Here is a 14,236-nt window from a genome sequence, read left to right as displayed (position 1 = left end):
TAGCTGATCTTAAGACTCAAATGTAAAGCTGTCTGTGACTGGTTCTGATTAATTTCCAAACCTACTCTTGCAGAGGAGCCCAGAATGTTGGCCGGTGCCAGCATGGCTCTATTTCCGATCAATCTTCTGATATGACAGACAGAAAGAAGCCATAAGGCAACTGAGAGATCCTGGCCTAAAGGTATTCTGCTGAAACTCAGACCCTGGCTGCCCAAATGGATACCTGGAAGAAAGGTCTCCATACTCTCTGAGCACACTCCTCTGGGATAGGGAATATACCACCAAGAGTCCCCCAGGTATCCCCTCTCTTGTGTGGCCTGGATGGGCTCAGAGGGAACCTTCCCTGTGGCATTCTACAAGTGATGTGAGCACTCAGAGCTCACTCTGCTGTGGTACAATGGACTCCCCTCCCTTCTCCAGCAACAGATAGAGACTTGGAGAACTGGATTCCCAACACAGATTCTCAAACTGCAAACTCCAGCTATCTTTGGTTCCTGAGGGTAATAGAAAATTGGACATATGATAGGTCTCTCTCATAGGAGGGAGATTTTTACCCTGGGTCCCATTGCCATAGACCAGAGGAATTGTAGGGAGAGAATGGACAGACCCCACCACCACCACCACCAGACCTAAATCAGGAGATGATTTATTTAGTGAGTCAGTTAGTACTGTTAGATAAGGAACTCAGGAGATAGACAGATGATAGATGATAGATAGATGATAGATAGATAGATAGATAGATAGATAGATAGATGATAGATAGATGATAGATGATAGATAGATAGATAGATAGATGGATGGATAGATGATGGATATAGGAGAGATAGATAGATGATAATAGATGATAGAAGATAGATAGATAGATAGATGATAGATAGATAAGTAGATAGATGATAGATACATAGATAGATAGATAGATAGATAGATAGATGATTGATCGATAGATCGATAGATTGATAGAATGATAGATCAATAGAGAGACAGACAGACAGATGATAGATAGATAGATAGATAGATAGATAGATAGATAGATAGATGAGCTGATTAGATACAAACAAGCATTGAGGCTTATTTCAGATGAACCAGGTGCTTTTATTATGCTGGTCAGTAAGTTTCAGCCAACAGGGAATTCAACAGCCCAGAGAACAAAAGAAATCCTTTTATAAGGGATTTGCTCTAAGGGGAGATGCTTTAAAATAATTCATGGCTTCACTATGGAAAGTAAATGACTTGGAGACATTGGGGCTTGGAGACATTTAGACAAGAAGCCTGGCCATTACTCAAGACCAGTTTGGAGTAGGCAGCAAAGTTACCTGCTTACAAAGGCAATGGCAGGAGATAAAGCTGCAAGATAGGCATGGCTGCCTTGTCTCTTAAAGTGACTACATCTTTATTAAAGTGACAGGTCCATGATCTAACAAGTTCACCATCAGTGGGACTCAACTGTCTCACCCTGGGTCCTTCTGCTGTGCAATTAGGTGCTCTAGACTAGGTGGGCTGGGCTCCTTACTCCCAGAGAGACTTCTGTGAATGGCTTTTCCTTTTCTCACCTGAAGATCATCTCTACCTCTCCTCAGCTCTGAAAGCTGAATTGCAGTCTGTCTTTTGGGTCCAGTGCCCCTGCCTCCCAGAGGTGGCTCTAAGGGACTTCCTGCAGAGGCTCCTTTTCCTGGCCTGGGAAAAATCTAAGGATTCACTTTGTCCAGATGACAGAATTTAAGGCCCAGGAGTTCCGATCCCAGGTATGACTATGCCAGCAGGTCTCGGGATGGAGCCCCTCCCAGGTTCCCTACAGACTAGGAAGGGACACTCTTGCTTACACAGAGGAAATTTTGGGGAACGCTCTGATTGTGGCTAATAGGATGGAGATGAGGGACATCTTTTTCCTTTCATTGTTTTACAGATGGGGAACTCAGAATCAAAGACCACCTCTGTTTCTTCTTTGGGCTGCTTCCTGAGATGCTGGAACCAGTTTGGCCCTCAGACGTGAAGAAAAAGCAAATGGTGTTTTTCTGCAGTCCTACTTGGCCAGAATATCAACTGAGAACTGGGAGAAAATGGCTTCAGAGGGAAGTATCCACCATGATACAGTCTTGTTAGAGCTGCTTTGTCGGGAGGGCAGAGCGGACTAGAGTCCCTTGTGTGTAAGCTTTCTTTACTCTAAGGGACAGGCCCGATTCAGGCCAAAAAGGCCACACGGATTCACAGATACTGGCAGTGGTCTCCACTCAGCCTCCAAAGCCTTCAGACTCACCCCCTAGAGAAGGAGCTGCCCAATGAGAGGAAGGACGTCCCCACCCTATGAGGGAAAAATCTTCAACTCCTTCCTGCCCGCCCTATTCAGAGGAATCAAAACCTCAGCCTTCCCTACACACATCTGTCCTTGAAAGAGGCACACATAGAACTGGACAGTAGACCTAGTCAGGTCTATGTACCTTTTCCCTCCATGACCTGAACAAATTTAAACTGATTTAGGGAAATCCTCAGAAGACCCTGATAAATACATAGACGTTTTCCAAGGACTAGCTCAGTCCTATGATTTTGTGTGGAAGGACATCATGTTAATTCTCAGTTAAATTTTGACAGCCTCAGAAAGAAACTGCAGTTTTCTGGCTGCAGAACAATGTGGAGATGAAGTGGATAAGATAAATTGAAGCAGAGATTTACTCACTGGAGAGGGAGATCAGTTCCCTACTGACAGACAGGCAGTCCCCTCGGACGGTCACTGATGGGATTATAATTGCCCCTTTGGGAAAACGGAGACAGAGATGAGTTTTGCTACGCATACTAGAAGGACTAAATAGAACTCACGCCCAACCCTGAAATTATTCCAAACTGTCTCAATTCAAGGAAGAGAAGAAACCACGGCTGCCTCTCTAGGGAGCCTCAGGGAAGCTCCAGTTAAGCACATCAACCTAAATCCTAAGTCAGGCAAAGGACTACCAATTTTTAAAAATATTTTATTTATTATTTTTGTTTTATGTGTATGAGTATATTTCCTGCATATATGGAAGTGCACCCATGTCATGCAATGCCCATGGAGGTCAGAAGAGGGCATCGGATCCCCTAGAACTGGAGTTACAGACGGTTGTTAGCTGCCATGTGGAAGCTGGAAATTGAACCCCGGACCTCTGCAAGAGCAGTCAGTGCTCTTAACCACTGAGCCATCTCTCTAGCCCCAAGGGACTACTGATTTTAAGAGGCCAATTTATAACCCAATATGTCCCAGATATCAGAAGAAAAGTACAAAAGATTCACCCTGAACCTGATAATACCTTTAGACCGCCTACTTAAAAGCACCACCAAGGTATTCTACAATCGAGACCAGGAGGAAGCAAGAGAAAGGGAAAAGCAGGACAAGAGCAGGCTACTTTTTTGGTAGCTGTCCTCCAAACACGAGAGCCATCAGGGCCATGGGTGTCTCCCTGCAGATGATGTGAGGTATGTAGACGACAGTTCAAGAGAGAGTGCCCAATCTGGAACTGAGAACTGCCACATAAGCCCAGTCTTAACTGGACTACTGGAATCAAACTGCCTCTCCCAACATCAAGCATCTTCACATGAACCCCAGGTAATCCTGGCATAGTAGAAGGACAAGACATAACTTTTGCTAGACACAGGTACCTCTCTATCATTCTTTTACTCTAACCCTGTCCTCTTCCGGATGGTATAAGTTTGGTCAGAGGACTTAGGGAAATATAATGACTCACTATATCAGTCATCCTCTACATTGAAGTTGGGAGGGTCTCCCCTTTTCAAAAATCTTCCCAATAGTGCCCAAAAGTCCTGTTCCCCTACTGGGAGGAGACCTCACAGCCCACTTGTGACCCATCATTCTTATGATCCTGGGGATGACTTCATCCTCCCTTTGGTGGAGACTGAGAGTGGGGGAAACCCAGGGGCATATTGGAAGGGCATTTACAGCTGCCCCTGTAAAGATCCATTTAAGGGATGTTTCTTCATTTCCCATCAGTGACAACGCCTTTTAAGAGTTGAGAATAATAAGGCATAAAATATCATAACCAACCTCAAACAACAACAGGGTTCAGTGATTTCCTGTGATAGCCCTTGAAGCAGTCATTCTAGGAGTCCAGAAGCCAGGGTGGAATAGAGGCTAGCCCACGATCTCATTTATGAATGAAGCTGTGGTCCCTGTACCTTACAGTCTCTAACCCTTGGACTTTGCTTGGGTCCTAGAGAATTCCATGGAGTTTGCTGTCTTGGACTTAAAGAATGCCTTTTTCTATATCCCTCTACACCCTGAGTCCCAATACCTGTTTGCCTTTGAGGATCCAACTTCCCAGATTTACTCAACTCATTTTACAGTCCTGCCCACCAGATTCAGTGATGGTCTCCCCATCTTTGGCCAGGATAAGCCCAAGGACCTGCTCAATTTTTCAAGCCACCAGATCAAGGTCCTTCAATATACTCTCCTTCTGTGTGCCCCCATGCAAGATTTCCAGGAAGGAACCAAGGTGCTCCTCAATTTTCTGGCCAATAGAGGTTTTAAGTTATCCAAGAATAAGGCTCAGTTGTGTCTACAGTCAGTCAAATACTTAGGATTGGTCATATCTGAAGGAAAGAGGCAATTAAGTTAAGACTAGGTATGACCTATTTCTTCTTTCCCTCTTCTGAAAATACTTCAACAGCTCAGGGGATTTCTGAGAATTACTAGGTTCTGGATCCAGGATACTGGCTGACCTCTATGTCAGCTAATAAAAGATACTCAGGCAGGGAAGATACAAACCCTGACCTGGGGACTAGAAGGATTTAAAGCCCGAGATCTTAAAGAGGCTCCTTAAGATCCCAACCCTGAGCCTCCCAACTAGTAAAACCTTTAGTCTCTATGTAACTGAAAGAAAAGGGATGGGTTTAGGGTGCTTACACAGTCTGTGAGACCTACCCAACAATCCATAGGCTACCTTAGTCAGAACTGGGCTTCATAGCAGAATACCCAGCATGCATCGGGGCAATAGCTGTAGCCATCCTTCTAATTCTAGAGGCAACTAAATTAACCTTGGGAAATAATTCAGTTATACTTTCCTCACACAGGGTAACAGAATTATTAGATCAAGGAAAAGCCTTTGGTTAACTAACAATGGGTGTTAAGGTGTCAGGCTTTACTCTTGGAGGGTCTAGTTGCTCAAATAAAAACCTGTCCTTCCCTCCACTCTGTTATCTCCCTCCAGAAGGAAGAGAGGACCCTGAGCATGACTGTTAACAGTTTAAAAAAAAAAAAGAAAAGACTTTGCCACTAGAGGAGATTAAACCCCCCGTGGCAAATTCTGATTGGGTTCTCTTTATCAACAGAAGCTCCTCTGTTGAACATGGTCAGACAGAATATGCTGCAGGGTCCATCACTGACATTTCAGAGAGAAATGCCCTCCCTCCTATGTCTAGCACCATCTGGCTGAATTAACAGGCCTGACCAGGACCCTAGAGCTAAGTCAAATCCAGAAGGTTACCATCTACACTGGTCCTAAGCATGCCTCTCCAGTTCTCCATGCCCATGCAGTGATATGGAAGAAGAGAGATCCCCCTACAGCCGCAGGACCCCCCCCCCACATCAAATAGCACCAAGAGACCGACTGCTCTCCACTGTATTTCAACCATAAAAAAATGGCAGTTGTCCATTGGCAGCAAAGTAAAAAGGAACATATTAGGTATCTGAAGGAAACAGGCAAGCTGACATGGTCACTAGAGAAATGGCTAATCGAATCATAACTATGCCCTCCTTTTATGGAAGCCCCCTTCCTGGTAAAGGAAGGACTTACCTAGTCATCAGGGTGGTTTAAGGGTGATTCTGGAAGATTACTCCTCCGGGCCACAGATAGATGGAAAAAATTTTAAACTCTCCTTCAAACCTCCCATCTGGACAGAGATGGGACCCTACAGCTAACAAAGCAACTATTTTTAAGAAAGGAAATTACAAAAACCATCAAATGGATAGCAAAAGCCTGCAAGATATGCCAGAAGAATAATCCTCAGATATACTTGATCTCTGTCCTAGAAATTCAAAGGATAGAGTCTCACCCAGGGAGAACTGGCAAATAGATTTCACCCATGTGCCCCAAAGCCAAGGCATCTAGTTCTTCCTGGTATAGGTAGATACTTTCAGCAAATTGAGAAAGCCTTCCCTTACAAGACAGAAGACGTTCCTGAGGTGATTCAGACTTGGATTCATGAAATCATCCTGCAGTTCAGGGTACCACTGAGTATTCAAAGTGATAATGGATTAGCCTTTAAGGCTTCAGTAACCCAGTGGGTATCAGCTGCCCTGGAAATACAACTTGACCTTCATTATGCCTAGAGACCTCAGTCTTCCAGAAGGATAGAATGAAGTAATGGGCTCCCTTGGAAACATCTGAGAAAGCCACAATAAGAACTTGGCCTCTCCTGGACTTCTCTTTCCTTAGCCCTGATTCACATCAGAAGCACACCTCAGTGTTCAGGTCTCAGCCCTTACAAAATGCTACATGTTGGGCCCTCCCTCACAATGACTTCCTAATAAGGATATCAGGCCAAAGTAAAACATGTGACCTCCCTGGCTCATTTCCAACAATCCCTTTATGAGAGGGTAGTTAGGGTTACAACACCAGGTACCAGGCAGGCCTCTCTGATCCAGGGGCCTTAGTGATAGTCCGATCATTATCTGACAATTCCCCAACCCTAAAACCCATTTGGGAGAGACTCTGCATGGTGGTTGTTTCTACCTCACCTGCACTAAAATCCCCAGGATCAATGTCTGGGATTCATTAAACTTACCTCAAGTCTAGATACCTAGGCATGACTCTCTCCTTTCTGAGGATGACCCAACTCCAGAGAAGCCATATTTTGTGAACCCATGAGAGACCTAAGGTATCTCTTCAAATACAAACAAATGTGCTGATGTTCCGTGACTATTGTCAAAAACTCTGCCTGGATGGGCCATTTTCTTCTCCCTCTATCTCCTCTTTGCTTTTTACAGGCTTACTGACTCTGTCCTCACACTGCTTCCTCCCTTATCTACCTCTTGGCATTATTTGCCCAGACTTATTTCACTGTGAACTTCCTCTTTTGTGGGGATGTGCCCTAGTTTGTGCCCCTCTTGGCCTTTGGCTTTCCTAACATGGTGCTGAGGACCCCTCTTTGCCTTTTTTAGAGCTACCTGTTCTTGGTAACTGTAACTGATACCCTCTCACTCCTGTACTTAACTGACTCACTGATCTTATTCAAGCTTCCAGTTGCTGAATTTGCACATGGTAGGACCCATAGACATTGAAGAAATCTCTCTATGGGCCTACTCCTTGAAAATTCGGGACTGGACAGGTCTCACTGGGTAATATTCTCACTTCTCCTATACCCTCTACACTGAAACCATCAAACCACTTCCAACTAACCCAGACTGGCAGTGAGCAGACCCCAAGTGATAGAAAGGTTCACTTTATGTCTATCCACCTAGAGTCCCTCAAACTCCAGATGGTCCTAACCATGTAACTAGAGATGGACATTCTACCTGAGTTCTACCATAGGCTTCTGTCAGACATCCAAGTGGGGCCTGACTGCAGCTAGTCCCATACACCCCTCCTCAGACAGAAGTAGTGTCAGCCGTTATCACCCTACAAACCCCTACTAGGAGTTAGGGCCACCTTCTTTGAGGAGGAATTGAGACAGGAGGCAGAGGGGACTAAGGCAGTTAGGGCCAGTCCCTGGTAAAGGACTCTGAACAGCTGGATAAACACATGTGACACAAATGACTTCCAGGCCCCAAACTGAATCTTTCAATAAGCTTACCTGTCTGGAAGTCAGCTCATTCTACCCCTCTGGAGTCATTTTGTCTATCAGGAAGAAAACTACCATCCTTTACCCCACTATTCTTCAATGTCTTAAAAACCCTAGACTCTGCCACTTACATGGTTTTTCCACTCTTAGAGCCCCTCTGATCATCAGGAGATTCTCCTTCTTCTACTTTCTAATAAATTTGCTGGTCGAGCACTCTTTTGAGTTTGCAAACTTCATGCAATCCCAGATGCAAGAAATATATAATGGTCCTAGTGATCACTGATTCGTTCCTAGTCTATCTTTCAAGCAATTTTCTTCACCATTATCATAACTCCAGTAGAAGAGGGTTCACCTTCATAGCCCCAACTCTCAGCATCACAGAAGGCATCTGATGCCTCCTGAAAAGCAAACCTTTTCATCTCAATTGAGGAAGGAACCTTCTTTTGTGGATCCCCCATTAACTTCTCTCACAATGGACCCAGATAAGTTATTTCAAAAGAGGCATCAGCAAACTACATTTCATGCACCAAACACAATTGTTTTAGTTACTTTTCTATTACTCTAACAATAAACCGAAGGCCAGGTAACTTTGGTTCACAGATTTGGAGGCTGGAAAGCCCAAACATCATAGTATAGGCTCTGTTGAGGTTCCCACCTCCCATACCTTCTGCATGACATTGTGGCTGATGGCACCACAATAGCAAGAGCAGACACCAGAGGAGGCTACTGCAAGTCCAGAGAGGAGCCAGGAATGGCACCTCTAAAAGGTCCCATCATCTTCTTAGCATTACTATTGGACCAAGCACCCAAATCATATCCAACTGTGACTACAACCCTCTACATGTTTTCATAAATACAGTTTACCCCCAGTGGCTGCTTTTGTGTTATGGAGCACAGCTGAGTATTTGTAACAGAGACCACATGCTTCTCAGAAGCTAAAATATTTATCATCTGGTTCTTTATGGAAAAAGCATGTCAACTGTTATTCTTTAAACAATTAGTCAAGTTGACGGAGGGACAAAAGGAGTAACACTGTAAAAAGACAGGGTCAAACAGGGCTATTCTCCCGTCCTCTGCCTCTACAACACACCAAAGAAAGCGGTGAGGAATTTTGCCCATCAGTATTGTTGGAAATGTTCATTGAACCCTGAAGTGTCCCTTGGACGCTCACCTGTAGGGCTCCAAAGCTGCATCTGGCAAACACTCACTGTCTGGAATTTTTGCCAAACAAAGCAAGCTGAAAGACTCTTTTCAAGGCGAATCTCAACCAGACATATGGGTAGTTGGTGAAGAAACACCTCTGCCAATTTTCCCCACAGTTGGGCTAAGTTACTTCCAAAAAACTCAATGTGTGTTTAAACTAATTAAGTTTTCATGTCTTTAAGTTTCAATGTTCCAATTAATCCTAATGAGCTCTTCCTCACTTACCCTCTCTAGGAAAGGACCTGGGGGCCAAGGAAGCTGGGTGTCTGACACAGAGTATTGGGGCTCAGACCTCTGCAGGGACAGGGATCTTGGGAAGGTCGCTGAGTCCTCTGCAGTCTCAGGGCAGCAGCCTCTCTGCTTTTACCTCAGCCAGGAGACTTGTGCTCAATCATAGGTCTCCATGCGGCCCTCGGCCACAGTCATAAATAAATGACTGACCGTGTCCTCCTGAGCCCTCCCTGGCCTGGTCTCTGTCTCTCTCCAAGCTCAAGTCTTCCTCATCGTCTCCCTCATAGCTTCCCAGCTTCATCTCCCTTCCCTCGTTTCCTTGGCCACGCCAAGCCTTTTCCCCTTTGGGGACCTCAGCAGCTGCCTAGAACACCTGTTCATTTTACGCTTCTTGTGGTCATTCAGTACTCAACAGAAATATCAGTTCTCAGAGAAAGTCTTCCCTTGTGACTCCTGTCCCCTCACCCTCGTTCACATCACCCTGCTCTGTTTTCCACTTAGCATTTGTGACTGTGCAACCATCTTGTTCATAAGTTGGTTCATAGTATCAATCTTCCCTGTAGTGGCTTACCTATTACTATTGTTTCCCCAGCACCAAGAGAGTGCGTTGTAAGTGCTAAGTAAATACTGACAGGTGGGTGGCTCAAAAAATGGATGCATAGACATAGAACTGTCCAGATTTTCAGAAATTTATTTATTTTTATTTTATGTGTGTGAGTGTTTTGCCTGTGTGTATGTACATGCACCTTGTGTGTGCAATGCCTGCAGAGACCAGAAGATTCCCTAGAACTGGGGTTAAGGATAGGTGTTGGTTGCCATGTGGGTGCTGGGAATTGAACCCAGGTTATCTGCAAGAGCAGCCGGTGCTCTTAACAGCTGAGCCATCTCTCTAGCTCCAGAACTGCCCAAATTTTACAGCTTAAGGATGAGTCACTAATTGAGTCAGGTATATTTTCCCACAAAATAAATGTCAATTAGAGGTGTATTCAGCTATAAAACTCAGTAACAAAGCTAAGGGAGAGATTAATTTTCTTAAAAGTAAGAGCTCCAGCAGTAGGCAGTTGCTAACACCAGTTCCACAGTTTAATGTGGTTACGCTGCTCTCCAATCCATCATCTTTAGCATGGCGCCTCTCTCCCATGTGTGCCTTGCCTTGTGGTCATAGGATAACTGTTGTAGTCCAGATGCCACTTTCAAATCAAGGCAGGAACACAGGGAGAGATAGCACTATCCTTAACTACGCTGTCTCTTTCAGGAAAGCAAAGGCTTTCCTTGAACCCCCTTCCCAACCACCCTCAGCACTTTAAAGTATACTGTGTTATGACCTAGCTGCAAAGGAGTCATGGAAGCTCCATAACACTCCTCCCACTAGCCTCTGTAGCAGAGGAGCATCTTCAAGATAGGGAGTTGGAAACAGGTGTTCTCTTCAACCAAATTCTAGTGTTAGTCACTGACCGTATCCATAGTAGACAGAGAAAAAACAAGTAACACAGTAACTGACCAAGGAAGGGTTATTAGCAAGGCCACCAGAGAGAAAAGTTTCCTCTCCCGTCCTAACCCAGTCAATAACTCCAAACGCATGAGAATTCACTTCAAACAATGTGAGAAAAACACTTCCTAAGAGTACTAAAAGCATGTTGTTCTTATTTTAATCATCTGAGGGTTTTGCCATTGAATTAAATGATATGAAATAATTATAGTGAGAAGATATGTCACCATTTTAAAAAAGGCTAAATAACTCACTACATTTAGTCATGAAGCTGTTACAAGCTGCTAAGTTATTTTCAGACTAGGTATAAAAGAAAGAAGTCCAGGAGATTTGTCTGGTGTGTTAACACATATTATTTACCCCGAGGTGACATTTTAATAGCAGAGGAAAACATGAGCTGCCTCCCAACCCCTACACATATTTTACCACCTGCAGCTCTGAATGAATAAATCCTCACTCTGTCAACAGTAATGAAGCCCAGAAAGTAGGCACCTGCTGGGGTCCTTAAACTTTTCCTGAGAAAAATATACATAATTAAGGAACTGTGAGCACTCACCTCTGATTTATTATTTTAAAGAACTGCACCTTGGGCACCATTTGCTTAGAGTTAAACAGACAAGTGATGAAATGCCAGCATCATGGGGGTTCTCCCTGCACCCCTCTCAAGCGGTCTATACTCAGCTCACCTGTTCTCAGAGAGCGAAAGAGAAATGGCCAAGCACACCAGTGTGAATGGAAGCGGACGTTGGAGATATGGGGTCTTCTGGCCATCCCTTGTCCCTGCTGTTATGAGAGTAGAAGTCAAGGTTAATGGCATCCTGGGCTGGCCAAACCTGGATTCTAATTTCATTTGCTCTACTTTTTAAACTGAGGTGCCTCTGCAAAATGGGCTGGGTAATGACTTCTGACTTGTAGGATTAACTGGGGCCCTGGGCAGTCTCCAGCTCATTGTAACCAGTTGTGTTCATGCCTCAGCTCAAACATCACATCCATGTTCAAGACAGTAAGAGATGGGAGGGGTCATACCGGCCTATCTCATCAAAATTTCCTACCAGCAGCAGTGAGCTTTTCTGTATTCCTAGTTACTTGTCTTGTTGCTATGAGAAAATGCCCTGACAAAAGCAACTTGAAGGTTTTATTTTGGCTCACAGTTCCAGGGTGTAGTGCATCATGATAGGAAAGTCACAGTGGCAGAGGCTGGGGGCAGCTGGTCCTACTATGTCCACAATCAGGAAGCAGAGAGTGATGAATCCTGGTGCTCAGCTGTGTTTTTTCATTATTTATTTGTTTATTTACTTACTTTTGAGAGAAGGTTTCACCATGTAGCCGTGGCTAGCCTGAAACTCTCTATGTAGACCATGTAGAGCCTCAAACTCACAGAGATTCAAGTGCCAAAATCAAAGGTCTGCACCACCTGGCTTGGCTTTATCTTTTCATTCAGTTTAGGACCCTAACCCATGAAATGTTACTACCTACATTTAGGGTGGGTCTTCCCACTTCAATTAACCTAATCTAGATAATCCTTCACAGACATTCTCAGAAGCTAACCTAATATACATAATCCCCAGCAGGCATACCCAGAGGCTGATCTGCTAGTCTCAGTCCTATTCAGTTTACATGAACCATCACAGGTGGCTTCTGCCAAGTTTCTTCTGCATCCTCCACCTTTGAAGATTCTGTTCCTGAGCTGCTCTTTTCTTCAGGAAGCCTTCCCTGACCAGTAAGAATTTCCTTCTCCTCCTCCTCTTCATCCTCCTCCTCCTTGTCCTCTTCCTCTTCCCCCACTCCTTCCTCTTCTCCTTCCTCCTCCTCCTCCTTCTCCTCCTCCTCCTTCTCCTTGTCCTCCTCCTTCTCCTCCTTCTCCTTGTCCTCCTTGTCCTCCTCCTCCCCCTCCTGCTCACTCTCCTCCTACTCACCCTCCTCCTCCTCCTCACTATTTAATATCCTCTTTTAAAAACCATTGTTAATGACTGCATGAGTGCAATAAGGCCAGTCCAATGGAAGCAATTCCCCAGTTGAGGCTCCCTCAACCCAGGTGTGTCAATTTGACAGCTAACGATATACAGCATACTCACCATCCCCTCCTCCTCCTCATCTTCCTTATTCTCACCCTCCTCTTCCTCCTCCTTCTCCTCCTCCTCCTCCTCCTCCTCCTCCTCTTCACATTCACTGATAGCCCACAGAGAGTGCTCCATGAGTCTACCTCTGGGAACAGAATAGCCAGTAGATGGTAAGTAGTACATAACCCACACTGAGCCTTTCACTAGATTTTGCAAAGGTAATTTGTTATGATGCCTTGTTATGGACCCCAGAACTACTGAGGAAAGATCACCAGACTCAATTCAGGTCGGGATAAAAGATTTTATTCAAGCTAGCTTAGACTACAGTCACCATATCGGGTTAAAGTGCTGCAGTGGGGAGGGAGAGGGAAAGGGGACCTTTTAAAGCTAAAAACCACACAAAGGAGTGTTGACAAGGGGGTCCCCGAATAACAGGGTGGAGGGTGATTGCAGGCTACATGTCAAGGTGCCCTAACATAGCAAAACAAGCAAGTGACAGAAGCCAGAATCAGCAGTTAGTCATATAACAATTGTGTGTTCTATATGTCTAGAGAGCAAGTGACCTGGCAGCGTTCTCCTGGGAGGAAAGGGGGAAAGGGGTCAGGGTTTCTGAAAACAGTCCTTGAGCTAGAAATACACTGTGGCTAAGCTTCTAAGATGGCTACTTTATCCAAAATGGAGTCAGTTTGGTCAGTACAGCCTGTTAGACTCTTAGGGAAAACACCAGAGGAACTGTGAAAGCAAGCTGGCATGTCAGGTAGGGGAGGTCAGCAAGGACCCATGCATCAGCAAGAGCAGCTTCCCCTTAAGGAAGGGAGGTTGAAATCCCCTACATGAGAGGCTATGAGTTGGAGGCTAGACATGATGGAGACTACACTAGATTAGACTCTGATTAAGGACTTCCAAATAAGGGCTTCCTAGTTACCTGTCAGAATCTCAGTGGTGGTGAGAGTTGAACACAGGCTTTGGAGTGTCACTTACAGACCTGTTGCCCTTAGGGGAAGCATACAGCCCAAAAAGTCCAAGCCAGCAAGGCACAAGGGTGGCCTCCTGGAGTTAGAGGGGTTAAGGAGGGCTGGGGGAGTTACAGAGGGCTGCTGGGAAAAAGGAGGATCTTAAAGGAAGGGCAAGAATTTAACTGGTAGAGGGGAAGGCTACAGGAGGGAGATAAGAGTGAGCAGAATGCAGAACTGGGTGGGGGTGACCAGTAATCCCAGCTCTCAGGAAGCCGATAGCCATGAGTTCAGTCAGCCTGGCCTATGTCGTGAGTTCTAGGCCAGCCTGGGCAACAGCGAGACTGCCTCAAAAAAAAAAAAAACCCAAGAAACCAAAATGGATTCATACCATTTCCTCGGTTCTAAGACATTATTTTTTTTTTTAATTTTTTATTTTTTGTCTTTTTGAGACAGGGCCTCCCTGTAGCCCAACTGACCTGGAATTAGCTATATAGACCAGACTGGCCTTGAACTCCCAAGAAATATGCCTGTCTCTG

This window comes from Nannospalax galili, unplaced genomic scaffold (assembly GCF_000622305.1).
Source record: "Nannospalax galili isolate Female #2095 unplaced genomic scaffold, S.galili_v1.0 scaffold715, whole genome shotgun sequence".
Lineage (NCBI taxonomy): Eukaryota > Metazoa > Chordata > Mammalia > Rodentia > Spalacidae > Nannospalax > Nannospalax galili.
This window is presented reverse-complemented; position numbering follows the sequence as displayed.